Consider the following 16,115-nt stretch of genomic DNA (forward strand, 5'->3'; position numbering starts at 1 on the left):
TTCATGGGATTATTTTTACTGCAGGCATCTAATAGCTTAATTCATAGAAAGATGTGCACAAGGCTATGTGTCCCCGGATTACTGGTAGTGATGAAACACCTAAGTATGCCACAATCGGGAAATGGGTGAAAAGTAGTGTGGACCCTGACAGAGTGTAATACCATGCTACTTTCAACACGTATTTGGGCGCTCAGCAGGGGCCGGGATGTGCATTAGGAAATAGGATGCACCAGGAGCCCCGTGGAGCTCATATCCTGGAGGCAGTGGACAGGAAATGCAGTTGTCAAAGGGGAGACAGGGCATGAGGGTTCCTAACCTAGTCTGGGGCACCAAGGAGAGCCTGTGAGGAACAGACATCAAGGTGAAACCTGAGGCATCAGGGAAGAGTTAGCCAAATGATGGGAGGCCAAGGGTCAGGATCAAGAGAGGGGAATGCTCCTGGAATACATCCATAGTTCAGGGTGTAGGACAGGGTGTAAAAGACACTGTAATGATTTTAGACAATATTCCACAAATGTCCAATGCAAGAAGTGTGAACCAAAATTATAAATACTTTCATTTTTAAAAATTACTCTGAAATATTCTTAAAAACGTACAATTTTGTGGCATATATATGTATATATACATACTTATTCATGTGTGTATATACACATGAAGACTCAGAAGTAACCACAAATTCATTCATTCATTCATTCATTCATCAAATGTGTTCTGAGGGCTGATGGTCCTGGGACTGCTAAGGGCAAAAGGAATACAACTATGAAGAAGATAGTCAAGGGCCCACCTTCATGGTTTTACTTTCTAACAGAGGGACGTGGGAAATAAACATACATGGACGTCCAGGAGACAGGCTACAAAGAACATTACAAAGGGTCAGGATGGAGATGACTAGATGGGGGAGCTAGGTTAGTGGAGAGGGAAGACCTCTCTGAGGAGCTAACACTGAGAACTGACCAATGGGAAGGAGTCGGCTGTGCAAAGATACAGGAAGAGAATATTCGAGGCCAGTGGCCCTCAACCTTGGGCACATATGGGCATCATCTGGGGAGCTTCAAAAAATATTGATGCTTGCTGCCCCCCACCTCCAGATTCTGATTTAATTCTGTAGGGAGACAACCTGGGTACTAGGATTTTTCCAGCTTCATAAGGATTTTTACCAGCTTTCCTGGAGCCGCTAATATATAGTGAGGCTGAGAACCACTGGTCTAGGTGGAAGCAAGTGGAAGTGATTCGCAGTCAGTATCTGATCATCTTTGGGTGGTAGCACAATGCTTATGTTTATTGTCGTTTTTTAACAGTCTGTATTTTGCAGACTTTTATAGCCATGCATTTTTTTTACAATAATTTTGTAAGCAGGAGATAACTCAAAGAGAGTACATTGTAGTATCCAGGGGTCTAGATAATGGTCCAGGCCTCGCCTAGACCTAGGACATTTGAATTCCAACTGCTGCTGAATCAATAAAGAGCAGGGTGATCTTGGGCAAATTATGTTACCTCTCTGGGCCCCAGGTTTTCCTTATCTCTAGAATGAACTCTATAATTCCATGTCTCTGTGAACTGGAGCTCTGAGTGAGCAAGAGCCAGCAGAGGCCTGAATAATTAGAAACCTGACTCCGTGTGCGGGGATGTCTCTAAATAAGGGCCATCTCTAAACTTCCAGAGTTCTGGAGGATCCTATCAGATGCTTCTTTTGTTTTTTAATGTAGTTTTCACGTGAACCTAGTTTCTGGGGTTTTCTGATGCCGGCTCTGCATGAAACACAGAAAGACAAACCATGCCCTTCCCTTTGTCCCCTAATGTCCCAGCTCGACCACTCTGCTCTCCTGCCCATCCCCACACCGCCATAGTGTCTCTGAGGCCCTGCGTAGAATCGTCCAGGCCCAGCTGGCGAGAATGCCTTCTATTCGGCCTCTGAAATTTGCCAAGACTCTGCCCACATTTCCCAGAATCGTTCCCTTGCCTCTTTCACTTTCTCCTCAAAGAACACAAACCCCAGGAGCTGGGCACTCAGGTCTTTCATCCAGCAGTACCACAGTCTTAAGGACTCGATCGCAAAGGGAAGAGGAAGGAAAGACAGTTATGAGCTGTTGTTTGTTTTCTGTTTCCTGACTGCCTTTTGGCTGTGGTCAAAGCCATCAGTGTGAGGGGCTCACGCGTGGGCTATGTGGTCATGATTTCTGCTAAGAGGACAGTGAACTGTGGGGCGGTGCAGTGGGCAGAGAGCCCGGAGTCTAGGTTCCTCTCCTGGCTCTGCCCCCAGGGGCCTGTCATTTCATTGTTGTACAGCTTTCAGGAGGGTCCAGGTTACAAGAGCCAATTGTGAGCCTCTCTTTCCAGCTCTGAGTTCAGAGTCTTCACACAGTAGCTTGAAACTTACACCCTGGAAATCAGCAATGGCTACAAATCAGGACCCTGCTACCAACCCCCTCAAGGGCGCCTTGTTAAGCACTTATCAGCACACGGCTGAAGAGATGGGCCAGGCCAAGCTGTGTCCACAATCCCCCCAGAGCTTACAAGTGCAGGATCCCTGGGCCCCGCTGCGGACTCTGGAATTAGAATCTTTAGGTGCCTGAGGGGATTCCAAAACCTGTACACCGGAACTGGCTTTCTAATGAGTGGTGGCATCAATGAATTACATATCCTTAAAGATCATTTTTGGCTCTAAAATAAAATCTGCTTCTGGTTGCCACCTGCCTACATGTTTGTGGCTATAAGCAATAATCAGATCATCTACTACTAAGCCATCTTTTTCTTGCAGATCTGGGGACAGCGTGGCTCCTGATTGAGCCTGCTGACATGTTTCTACCTTGACAAGGTAACTCCTGCTCCCAAGTCTTAGTCTGATCCTGGGGTGGGAGGTCCCGGTAATTAGCTGGTCCTCACTAGTGATGCTGGGGCTTGGAGCAGGCAGAGTTTTCTTTCAGAAGCGACTTCTCAGGGCTGAAGAGCACAAGGCATAATGAGGTGCCTACGGAAGTCCTTCCATGCCCTGGTTCCCTTCTGGATTGGAGAGTCACCCTGGCTCCACAGAGGCTGGCCTGCGGCAATCTGCTCATCCCATGTTGCCCTCAATGGCGACTCTTGCAGTGATTTGGGGAGGAGAGGGGATTCCTGCCAAAGAGAGACTGAGGCACGGATGTTTTTAAGTGTCTTGAAATTCCACTTTACAGCACTTAGGACGCTGACCGCGAACAGACTCCTGGCTCAATAGCAGCCACCAGGAATGTCCTCTTCTCAAAGTAAGAGGACGCTGGCCTAGGGAGGAGTTTGTAACCTGTGGCTGAGCAGGGGCAAGCACCAGGTCTGTAACAGGAGGCCTTCAGAGTTGTGCGATTCTTTTCTGATGCCTCCCCTGCCTCTGTCAGCGCGGCCCTCCTGTGATCTGACCTTGACAGCAATGTTTTACGGCATCTTTCTATCTCTGATTTCTTTCTTGTCTCTCTTTCTTCGGGCCCCAGCTTTTCTATCCGCCTTCTGGAATCGCTCTGAGGTAGGCCCTTCCTGCTTCCTATGCCCTCGTTATCTTTTTCAGCCTCCAGTCCTCCACCCTTTGGCACTGGACAACCTCCTCTGGCTGCCTTCCTTCTCCCCTTGGCATATGCAGTCACCGCTGGCTCCCGGGAAGCGAAGTTTGGGATCTGGAGAGACAAGAGAAGATTGCTCAGAGCCCTGGGAAGGGAGTGGGAAGCCCCCAGGAGCGCCCCCCCCCCCACCCAGGCTGTCCGTGCTGACCCCTGCAGGAGGCAGGCACAGAGTTTGCACTTAGAATGGGAGACAGGGGACCTTAGGGGTCAGAGATTCAGCTTCCTCTTGAACGGACCCCAAATCTCACCCCGAATTACTGTCATCTCGAGAAAGCGACTTGCCTCCTGCCAGGTCCCGTGGGCCCCTGGCCTGGGCAGCGGAGCCTGGCCCACACCCTCAGCCCGCCTGGCGCTGCGGTCCCCCCCTCCCAGCCTCCGCCCGCGCTCCACATCCCCCGGCCCCCCCTCGCCCCTCCTTCGCAGCGCTCCCCCCCCACCATCCGCTCCTCCGCAGCGCTCCCCCCGCCCGGCCCCCCACCCCCGGCTGCGCCCTCCCCGGGTGCCGGCGGCCGGCGTACCGCGGGGCTGAGCCCGAGCCGGCTCCGGCTGTCTGCGCGCCGCGCTCCAAGGCAGCGGGGAGAATGGACGGCGTCCAGGCCGGCCGGCAACTTGAAAATAAAAATAAAACAGAGAGGAAAGAAATAAATAATAAGGAGCGCGCCAGAAAGCCAAAGAAAATACAATCGCCAGGCCCGAGCGGGCTGCGAGCCGGCAGCCGGCCCTGGGCCACGGGCCTCTGGCACCGGCGGCGGCGGGGCCTTTGTGCGCCCCCGGCCACCCCCTGCGCGTTTCTGTCCTAATTGAAGAAACACAATCCCGGGGCTGCGCAGCGACGGGGCCCGCAGCCGCCGGAGGCCAGAAGGGGCCGCTGGCTGCCGGCGCGGCCGCGAGCACGCCCCCCGCCCCGCAACAGGGCCCGGCTTGTTCTTTGTGCCGGCAAATATTTATTTTGGTTCAAGTGGACGCCTTTCCACAAAGACCACCTGGTTGTAATCAATAACACCTATTTTCAGATAATCTGCCGCTCTCTAGGCAGAGCCCACGGCACTCACCCAAACAGAGACCTTTTCAAAGGGCATTTTAAATGGGCTGGATTCAGACGGCTGGAGGAGGGACCCGGGGCTGGGGGTGAAGGGAGGAAGGGAGCCCCCCCCCCTCCCCGTGGACCTGGGTGGTCAGGCCCGAGCTGGACCCAGGCGCTGCCAGGTGGCCCTCTCCCCTGGGACCTTGATGGGGGCTGGGAGAGCTTCCAGGAATGTTTCTCAAAACAAATTAAAACCTTTCTTTGGTGGGCCAAACGTTGCTGTGGAGGTAGGCTTCTAGAAACTCTTGACAGCAGCTTCCTCTTCTGTCCCAAAGAGCATCTACTTGTCAAATCGGGGTTTGAGCGTGAAGGAGAGTCAGCCTCAGAGGAGCTGCCAGGCCTCCCATCCCTTCCCTGTAAAGTGAGCATCAAGCCAAGACCATCTCACGGGACAGCCATTCATGCAAGAATGTGTGCTCATCACCTACCTGGGGCGGGATGGTTCAAGGTGCGGGAGGCAGCCTGGAGGGAAATGGATAAAACCCTGCCCTCATGGACCTTACTTACATTCCAGTGGGGAGAGAAAGACAATAAACACGGAAATAGGTCAAATACTCAAAGAGTGAGGGTATTCCAGGGGAAAAAAAAGTATGTGAAGACGCTTGGAAAACTGTAAAGTGCTTTGCGTTTCAGCTCTAAGGTGGAAACAGCTGTTTTGTTAGCTCTGAGCTTGCTGAGAGATTCAACCTGGCCTTGTCTCCTCTGTGGCAGGTGTCAAGGAGATGAGTTCCCATGGGTGGAAAACCACAAAAGAGTCAGAAGGTGCTGCGGGCTCCATCACATTTCAGGTGGAAACAGCAGGCTTGGGTTCAAGTCCGCCCACCAAGGTAATTTCAGAGCCTTGGAATCCTTGAGCACAATTGGGCTCAGTAGCACCCACCTCCTTGGGTTGCTGTAAGGATTAGATGAAAATTGATAACCTACTGCACTGTTACTTCCTTCCTCCCCAAAATGCCACGTTTTCGTCTAGGTCCAGTGGTGATGTAGTATCCTGGAGTAAAATGACATTTTTAGGCTTCTCATAACAGAACTTAAGATTTCCAGGTGAAGCGTGGAAACCAAATGTGTCCTGGAAGCTGACGCTGGGGGTTGCTCTCCTAGGAGGCGCTGGGCTGGGTCCCGCAGTTGGTGTCATCCTGACCGTGACAGTAAGGATGGCCTCAGACAGCCAGTCTGGGTGCCTGCCATGCCTACAGCCCCATTCGGGGAAGAGCCAGGGCTGCTCTGTAACATTTGACTCTCCAGGCCACCACCCTTGGGCCCTGACCCAAGGACAGCTAAGCCGTGCGCCTCATGTAAGCCTTGAGGTGCTCAGAGTGAGGTGACAATAATTAGCTTAGCAAGTAAAGAACTTGGCAGTTCTTCTCTCAAACATTTTTTTTTTTAAAGATTATTTATTTGAGAGAGAGAGGGGAGGGGAGGGGCAGAGGGAGAGGGAAAAAGAAACTTTAGCAGACTCAGCGCTGAGCACAGAGCCCGGCGAGAGGCTTGATCCCATGACCCCAAGCTCACCACCCACGCTGAAACCAAGAGTTGGTCGCTCAAATGACTACACCACCCAGGCGCCCCTCTTAACGGGAATATGGAGAGATTGAGGCATATGGTCGTGGAAGGACACAAGAGAAGATGTGAAGAAGGTATCTTAGTCATGGGAACTTAGAAGCATCTTCTCTTGAATTCCTGGGGCTCCAGTAGCTTTCTTGTTCCAGGCTCCATGAGGCTGTCTGCCCATTTTTGCCAGACACCCGTCACCCTCATCACCATGGGTATTTTAGAGTACTTCAGGAACCCTGAGTGAGCGCCTGTCCCTTACAACACAAAGACCTACCTTTTATTAGGTCTGTCTACATAATGCAAGGATGTTCTGTAACCATATGTGGCCAGGGTGGGGGTGGGCCTATAATGGGCAAAGGGTATGAAAACCCCTGTAGATAAAACCATTCAAAAGAGTTGTCCTTTCTCAGTTAGTAAGGGCCGCCATGCTGTCTTCCGGAGAAATAACTTCTCATATCCTAACGCTGTTTTCTCCGTCCTTGGAGATGGCTGGAAGAGGGGAGAGAACTGATTTACTTAGTCCTTTGTGCTGGTTGGGCCTGGCTGGGGCTGAATTTATGTCACTGCTCTTCATCAAGAATGTGGCTTTGTCCCTCTGATGAGATGTCCTCAGCATTGATTGTTAGCTCTGAGCTTGCTGAGAGATTCAACTTGGGCTCAGACAACCCAGTGGGGGTTGATGGCCCAGGAAAGATTATGATAAGGAAGGGGTGAGGGACAGGAAGAAGGGTGGTGTGCTGGAATTTAGGATAATTGAATTTGCTGTGCAGCCAGCAGTTATGACCTGGGTCATCCGCTGGATCTTTGGTCGTAAATCCACTAAGACCAGGAAATTCCAGGGTTAGGCCAATCTTTCCACTTTTTCTCAGAGACGAAGATGGTTAAGGATTTAGAGAGGAATGGTTTTCACCTTCTAAAGATGCTGTGACTCTGAGTAAACTGATATTTTTGCATTTAGATAGTTAAACTTACGGCTTAGAAACCAGGTTATCAGTCCTTCTGGCTTTTTGTCATGGTTTCTCCCAGGAAGTCCAGCAGGACCTCCTATGTAAAGGTTGTTTGTCTATCTGCTCTGATTACCCAAAGTGCTGGAGGTGGAGTAGGCTCCCTCCAGGGACCTACTGCTTGTGAATTATGAGACCTTGTTTTGACTCCAGTTTTCTCTCCCTTGCCTTTTGGGCATTTGCTAAGGCAAAGCTGTGGAGCCATTTGTAATTAACTCTCAACAAACTGAGTAACTGATCTCCAGAAATCTACATATTTCTTCCAACCTAAGACTTAACCTAAGTGTGCATTGTATGCAAGTGATTTATATGGCATCTCCAGAGTTTTCTGGAAACCCTACAAATACTCAGGATATTCCTCTTGGAATGAACCAAACCTCCTATAGGAGGGCGCTTGCTTTTTCTAGCAGAATGCAGTTCTCCTAAGCATGAAGGGCAGTTTGGGGAAGATTATGTCTTTGGTCACACAGCTTACCGTGGGGATGGAAATCCTTGCTCTCTGCTACTCTCTCTTCACTCCCATCTGACTGAAGTTTTCGAGGGTGGGCTTTGAGCACAAGTGGCAAGTCTAGGATTTGGTCACTGAATTGAAGCCACTTGCAGAATTGGATCCTTTGGACTGTTGTGTTTTGGATTCTGATCAGGTAATCACTGAAGTTTGTTAAAGATTCAGTGTAAAAAGAAGACTGAGAATCATCAGCAATACTCTTTTGAAGGCAGGTTTAAGCTACAATCCAATGAACTTTGCTTTTCAGAATCGGTGGCAAGTTCATATTTCTTCCCTACAGGCCACGTTGTTCCTTTGGATAGAGAGTTGAAATTCTCCACATTTTAAAGGTCTCAAGGTGGATGTCTTATGCATATAGGTTTCCGAGTAGGCATCTGTTCTGTTGTGATTTTTTTTAATGACAAAACTTGGAGTTACTCAGAAAACCGCTAGGTAAGTAGAAGTTCCTCAAAAAGACAAAGAGCAAAGGAAGGGGGAGTTGTCAGGAAAAGCTGAGATATCTGGAAAGTATTGCTAGAATATATGTGACGCTTGATTAAACATTTCTGAAAGTCAGAGCCTCGAGACAATATAAGAACCAGTGGGGAAGGAAATGCTGCATCTTCTGGGGAAACCAGTAAATAACAGACATGGATTTTGGTAAAAGGTGCCAGGAAATTATAATAGTGCTCTGGTCTTATGCTTTAACTGTATCTCTTATGTTTTTATTTTCTCTGTGTGTCTCTGGAGTTAAACAGAAAGGCATAGTGCAGACACATCACCCTGCCTCTCAGACCTGCTGGGCGGCCAGGCTCCAACATGTTCCGCCCAGCAAGTGCAATTTGACAAACAACAGACACATGTATCAGACCCTTCTAAAAAGCGAGGCACTTGCTAGGTGCTAGGAATTAAGAAGAAAACATCAGACACAGGAGTTCCTGCCCTTCATGTCCTTCTAGTCTAATGAAGGACATAGACCTTCAAATACAAATAGATCCTGAGTCTTAGCGCCACTGAGTAACCAAAAGTAATTAAAAAGTTGATTCCATTCTTTACCCTGGCCTCATTTATGGCATATCCCAGAGCATTGTTTTTCCACACTGGCTATCCATATCTCTACCCCCCCTTACCAATTCCAGTCTCTCCCTTGGATACCTAGCACAAGATTATTCCTTTCATTTTATGCCCATCCCCACCTAGCTCCTAGCTCCTTAGTCTCTCTGGCTAACTCCTCTCCTTTTCTCTCCTTTCTCTTACTGTTTTCCAGATACTGCATCTCAAAAGGTGCAGGTGTGTGTGTGTGTGTGTGTGTGTGAATGCAGAGACCACACATTAGTGAGATTTGGAGTCCCTTGTCCTCACCCACGGCCAAAACATACACACATTCAGTGAGATATGTGCAGTTTGAAATGTCTATTTACAGATCTTCCCTTTATCTGCTTCTCTTCCTTTCCCTCTTCCCCTTCTCTTCCTTCCCATTCATTTCCTCTCTTTCCTGAAGTATTTATTCTTGAAGCCATACGGGGAACAGAGCAAGGTCAATAGCAGGGTGCAGTGGCCGCAGGGCATGCACTGGGTGAGAAGAGTGTCCTGGAGTGCAGAGTTAGTGCCCAAATGGAGGAAAGACAGTGCCCATGGGGGACTGGAGTTCAACCTGTCATGAGAGTCAGGGCTTGAGCAGATGGAGGAGGGGTGGCCTGGCCTGGAGTGTCAGAGCTTGGACAGGGTGAGGAGGACGTCCATATGGAAGCATGGGCTGGTGTAGGGTAAGGAGGGAGCCCATGTAGTGGGGTAGCTGGGATGGGAAGTGAGAGCTAGAACAGGGAAAGAAATAGGTCACTTGGGGGTGGGGGTGTAGCAGGGATAGGAGACGGGTTACAGACTGGAGAATTGATAAGTGAATGCATATATTCTGCTTAATGGAAACCATGTTTCTCATCGCCAAATAAGGGAATTACAATATGAAAGGGGAAAAACTAGGTGAACCCTCTGGTGTTAGTTTGGAAAGGGATGCATCTGAGTGAACGTCAGGTTTTCAATATATGTAAATAGATAAAGAAATAAATATGGATACCAATGTCTAATCATACATGATGGCTAATCTTATTTGTCAACTTGACTGGGCTAAGCATTGCCCAGATAGCTGGTAAAACATCATTTCTGTGTCTGTGAGGGTGTTTCCAGGAGAGATTGGGATTTGAACAGTAGACCAGGTCAAGATCTTTCTCACCAGTGTGGGTGGGCATCATCCAGTCTGTTGAGGGCCAATCTGTTGGATAGAACAGAAAGGGGGAGGGAGGGCAAATTCTCTTTCTCTGCTTGATCTGAGACAGCTACCTTCTTCTGGCCTCAGACACTGGCACTCCTGCTTCTCAGGTTTTCAGGGTCAGACTGGGGCTTACACCATTCCCCCACTCTCAGCCCATTCTCTGGCCTCTGGACTCACTTGGATTGAATGACATCACTGGCTTTCCAGTTTCTTCATCTTGTTTCTCTGGAGAACCCTGACTAACACAGCATATGCATGTATATAGGTGTGTGTGTGTGTGTGTGTGTGTGTGTGACGTATGTGATGTAGATACATATGTTGCCTAGCTCTTTCCCCGGAAAAGGCCTGGGAACAGTGAAACTACAATAACAATGAGCACACCTAGCACCCAGATATTGGGTTCTGAATATCATTTTCCATGAAAAAGAACCAGTGACCCTTGGAGAAACAACGGATTTCATGGTTGGGACAGGGAGCCCAAAATATGTTGCTGGAAAAATAAGGAAGTGCTCAAAGATTGGTGGGAACATATCAAAGGAAACAGAAGCCAACTTAAATGGCCTCCCACTAGGGCAAGGTCATCATCAAATTAAACAATGATAAGAACGTATAGCCACAGGAGAAAATAAGAAACCATGAGTCTCTAGAGACATAAATAAATGAACACATTGAAATTTGAAGATGAATGAGATATTTACATAATTTCAAAGTACGTACCCACAAAATACTTGGTTTTTTTTTTTTTAAGATTTTATATATTTATTTGAGAGAGAGAGAGGATGAGAGAGAGAGAGAGCATGAGAGGGGGGAGGGTCAGAGGGAGGAGCAGACTCCCTGCTGAGCAGGGAGTCAGATGCAAGACTTGATCCTGGGACTCCAGGATCATGACCTGAGCCGAAGGCAGTCGCTTAACCAACTGAGCCACCCAGGCGCCCCACAGAATACTGTTAATTACAATGGGAGAATACCTGTACAGTGGTCAAGACTGGAAGACACCACAAAATGAACTTGATCAATAATGGGATAAATTGAAAGCGTGTGCCACCCATAAGGTGTGTGGAGAAGGCAGGGTCACCTATAATATTGCCTAAATCTAATAATGAAGAAATACCAGACAGCTCCGAATTGAAGGCCATTCTACAAAATAACTGGCCTATAATATTCAACGTTGTCGAAGTCCTAAAAGTCAAGGAAAGACTTGGGAGTGTTGCAGACCAAAGACCTGGGGCAATTAAATGCAATCGGGATTATGAACAGAATCCTTTTGCTACGAAAGACAATAGTAGGACAATTAGCTAAGAGCGAATGGTACGTAAGGGTTCCGTGGTAGTAGTCTGTCCATCTTAATTTTCTGATTTTTCATGATTGTACTACTGGATTATCCAAGACAACATTGTTGTTTTTAAGAAATTCACACCGAAATGTTTGGCTGTGATGGGGCATCAGGTTGGCCACTTAACTCTTGAGGGGCTCAATAAAAAATGTTCTATGTAAACTCAACTTTTCTGTAAGTGTGTGGGACTGTTTCAAGCTTTTATAATTTTTTAAATTAAAATAATACATTCATAATAGACAGAAAAATTGGGGAGTGTGATTTAACTCTATTTTATGGTAACAGAACAGAACGGAGAGCTACTTACCAAGATGATATCTTGCATTTCCATAGCTCTTTTCAACATGCAGAAGAACATTTTTACCTGTAGTATCTTACTTAACTCCCGTGATAACCTTGTACAGTTAGGACTATAATCTTCATTTTACAGATGGGAAAATCAAGCTCAGATACAGTATGTTATCATGAGGAGAGTGGAAATGCCGGGCTTCACAGCCAGGTCTCTCTGACTCCGTCCCTGTTCTTTATGCTCTCAGCATCTAAGGACGGACCCACTACTGTGTATCCACTGCTACCCCAGCAAACCAAATCCAGTCTCTTCTTTCATGGAACTTACAGGCTGCTTTTGGTCTGCAAACAATCTGGAGCCAAGCTTACTAAGCATAAAATCCCAGCTCCCAACCTCTATTCCTTAGCTGATTTAAAAACCTAACCCAGCATTTCTGACAAAGGGCATTTTTGGCATTCTTTCATAACAATCTCCTTTTATTTGCAACATCCTGCAGCTTGGTGTGCTCTGCGGACTTTAGGTATACACAGAGCCAGTGAAGGGCAGAAGCCCAAGTGGGGCACAACGAGGGCCGCCCGGGGATGGGGAAGGCACAATGGGTCTCTGGAAAATCCAATTTACTCCCACTTTTCACTCATTTGGAAAATGCCTTATTGACCACAAAACAAAATCTACCCTGTACTCAACTCCCCAAACAAAGTGCTCACCGGTTACCAAGGATTTAATAGAAGTTCTTGGAAAAACCTAGCAAATACTAGCAGATAACAGTGATTATATATATACTTCCTGTACAGTATTTAATAAAGGGTTTTCCACATGTGTCATCTAGTACCTCGCAGGAACTCTTGCAAGAGGCATTACCCAGTTCCCCAGTTCGGAGGTGCAGATGAGTTGCCCAGTAGGTGGAAGATTAGAATTTGAACCCAGGACTTCCTGCATCACATCCTTGCTCATTTATCTAACCAAATTGCCTCCCTCCTCCCGCTAAGAAAACACAGGAGGTAACGAACTCAGTTAAAATCCAGAAGGTTAGTTTAGCAATTGTAGGTAAGTGAGTGGTCTCACTGGAAACTTTTTGTGTTTCCCCTTAGAGCTTTTAAGCGAAGTGTAAATTGACTATGTGCTTAGGAATTTACCAGCTCAGACAGACTGAAACAATTAGACGGGAGGCCAAGTCAGAGTGAGAGAGGGAGACAGACCCCAGGCACGTGAGCCGACATTCCTTTCAAAAAGCTTCCCTCCATATCCTTTTTCAATTGGCTGAAGCCCTAGAGGTTTGACTGGCTACACCACTTCCTCTCAGAAGTGTCCGTCCCCCCCTCCCAAGGGAGCTTGGGATTTGTAGTCCTGAAATCAGCCGACCTTTCATAATCCTTTAGCTGGACTCCCTCGCTGAAGGAGTACAGTGTCAATTTCAGTAGCTTTCTATATGATGAAGTATCCAGTGTGCTTTTTGCGAAACCCAAAGCTCGTCCTGGGTAAGAGTTGAAGTCTCTGTTTATTCACCAGAACCCAGTCCCCTGGTTCCCCTCATTCTAGTTCTTTATTACCTCCTTTCTCTCCCCCATTGATACTGAGCACCATTTCACTGCCTTCTCCTGAGGGCATGCTGGACACAAGCCCAGCAGTGCAGCTGATGGTGGGGAAACCTCCAGGAGGCAGATTCCCCAGCTAGTTGTGGGACCGGGGCTGGCCAGCAGAAGAGCCATGCCCAAGGGTTTCTCCCCAGAGTGGCACCTTTTCAATAGTTTTTCTTTTCTTTTCTTTTTAAAATTTATTAATTAGAGAGAGAGAGAGAAAGAGAGAGAGAGATCATGAGCAGAGGGGAGGGGTAGAGAGAGAGAAGCAGACTCCCCGCTGAGCAGGGAGCCCAGTGTGGGACTCTATCATGACCTGAACCGAAGGCAGACGCTTAACCGTCTGAGCCACCCAGCTCCCCTACAGTAGGCTTCCAGGTACATATATACATGATGGTTGTTGATTCAATAGGTATTTGAGGAAGTAGAATATGAAACTAGACCTAGAGAAAACACTGCATTTTGTTTTGTTTTTCTTTGTTTTCTAAGCCCTCGCCAACCATTGCCTTGTCCTGGCAACACCTAGGCTTAGGAGAGACAGATCATCCTTTCTGCCCTGGTGTTCTGGAACCTCCTGATTTCATCTGCTCTAAACTAGTCATACCCCATCTGAGGGCCCACACTTTAGCATTATGCATAGGCTAAATATTGCAGGCAGATATTACCGGTTAAATTTTAAAAATGGTCATTTCTTAATTTCTGGTGGTCATTGACCACTGGAAATGTTGTAAAACAATAGATATTGAATATATAGTTTCCTTTGCGTGGGAGGCAACAATACTTTTGGACACTAAAACAAAACAAAACAAAACAAAAAGCAAAACAAAACAACAAAAAGAACGAACTGCTATTCGAAAGAGCTGTTGCCTAGTATGCTAAAGCTTGGGAAAGAATAATTTCCATGAGAACTGCTCCCGGGTTTACCAGGCTCCTCTCTGCTTGGCAGGTATAGATGGTTGAGTGGGGAAAATACTGAACGAGCCGCCAGGATGGCGAAGAACCTATTCGTCCTCTGTCACTAGTCAGCTGGATGCCCTTGAGTAAGCTAGTAAACCCTAAATCCGGGCATTACAGGGGCCTGAGTGCCAACCTTCCTTCCGCCCAGATGCTTAGAAGGAGAAAACGCTGTCCTGGACCTGTCAGTGAGACACCCACTTCCCCAATGTGGAAGAATTGTCGGGAGCAAATTCAAGGGGCAAGGTTTGGCCAGAGTTCTAAGACTTTGGTGGAGGTGATGGACCCAGGCCAGTGTTTGACTAGGGCATATAAAGAAAACCTTTTATAAAGATGCACTCCCGTTCTTCCCAGAGCAGCAAGAAATATTCACCTTTATCTTCCCTAATGATTACTTTGCAAATTTCTAAACTGATGGAAAATTGCTTGGCTGGTGTGGAGATTTGCAGAAGAATCCAGCTAGACTATTCTTGAATATACCTGGCCTTTATCGTTTCTCTTTCTATGCTTGGGCCACGAACACCAAGTTTTTATTTTTTCCTTTCTTAGAAGTCACTAGAAAACCCATATGGATGTATATATACATATTCATTCCTCTAAAGACTACCTTTCTTGTTGAGTGTTGACAGCGAGAGATATGCAATACAAAGAACGTAGGAGGGAAACACTAGAATTTCAGTTTCAGTTTATTTTTATATTGCTCTTGAAAATTTTGTTTTGTGTTTGTTTCATAATATAAATAGTAATAATATAATGGTGTATGTGATTTATAAATCAATGTTCAAATATTGAGAATATTTGCTTAACACATTTTTTTTTTTTAATGGTAGGGTGCAATTAAAAAAAAATGGAGACCAGCGTTCTGGAACACACCTCATTTCATTTAGGTAGACATGTTGTCTCAAACATACTCAGTGCTACCCAGGGAAGATATCGTGAGTCTCATTTCTCATACCATCACGGACTTTCCAAGCCTCACTTGTTTTCATTACAAAATAGAGGAAATGAAAACCAGCTACCTAATTTGAAGCAAGTTTCCTCTTTGGAAAGAAAAAAGAACCTAACACTCTCCATGGGCCATAAGATCCTGACATGGGACCAGAGGAAGCCGGGCCACCTTATTCTCCACTGGAATGTTAGGAAGATGACCACTTGGGTTTGAGGTGTGCAGTGGATACAACAGAGTGAAGTCTAATGGCCAAGGGATCCATCCTGGATGGAAACGTTTACTTCGTTCTTGTTCTTGGACACAGATTATCCATGGCCCTGGCTGTCATCCTATAAGCCCTTTTAGGCTGGAGGAAGATTTAAATAACATTTTTAAAAATCTCTGCCAATGTCATCAATAATGTGAAGGTTGATTTAAGTATCAAATTGCCTGGGCCACTGGGTGCCCAGGTTAAATATTATTTCTGAGTTTGTATGTGCAAGTGTTTCCAGATGAGAGTAGCATTTGAATCTGTGGACTCGGCGAAGTAAATTGCTTTACCCAAAGCCCAAGGACATCAACCAATCCATGGAGGGTCTGGATAGAACAAAATGCACAGGAAGAAGGAATTCACTTCTTTGCTTCCTGCCTGCCTGCTTGAGGTGGGACATTTTTCCTCCCCTCCGCCTAGGATTTCTACCATGGGCTTCCCTGGTTCTTAGGCCTTCGGGCTCACACCAGAACACATCACTGGCTTTCCTGTGTCTCCAGCTTGTAGACAGCGGATCGTGGGACTTCTTGGCCTCCACGATTTTGTGAGCCAGGTCCTCACAGTAAATCTCCATCAATACTGTGTATCTTATCGGCTCTTTTTCTCTGGAGAACATTAACTAATACAAACAACAATAAAAACCACACAGATTTTGTGCTTTCTGCTTTCCAGCAGCACATACACGTGAAAAAGTCTTTACGGTGCAAGAGTTTCAATCGGGAACTTCCCCTGGGAAAACCTTTGGCCTAATGAGGGGTAAATAAGAAGACGATGTCCTCAA

The 16,115-nt window shown here is 46.9% G+C and overlaps 1 long non-coding RNA gene across 1 annotated transcript in view; it reads left to right on the forward strand.

The window, feature by feature from the left end:
• LOC145716279 (uncharacterized) overlaps positions 1 to 3,669 on the forward strand; it is a 6,466-nt gene extending 2,797 nt beyond the window's left edge. The window contains exons 4-5 of the long non-coding RNA XR_014138852.1: positions 2,759 to 2,815; positions 3,533 to 3,669. This is a non-coding gene — a long non-coding RNA (uncharacterized LOC145716279). The remainder of the gene's footprint in view (positions 1 to 2,758; positions 2,816 to 3,532) is intronic.
• Positions 3,670 to 16,115: the final 12,446 nt, after the last annotated feature.

This window comes from Leptonychotes weddellii, chromosome 11 (assembly GCF_054177405.1).
Source record: "Leptonychotes weddellii isolate Sample4059 chromosome 11, ASM5417740v2, whole genome shotgun sequence".
In the NCBI taxonomy this organism is placed as follows: Eukaryota; Metazoa; Chordata; class Mammalia; order Carnivora; family Phocidae; genus Leptonychotes; species Leptonychotes weddellii.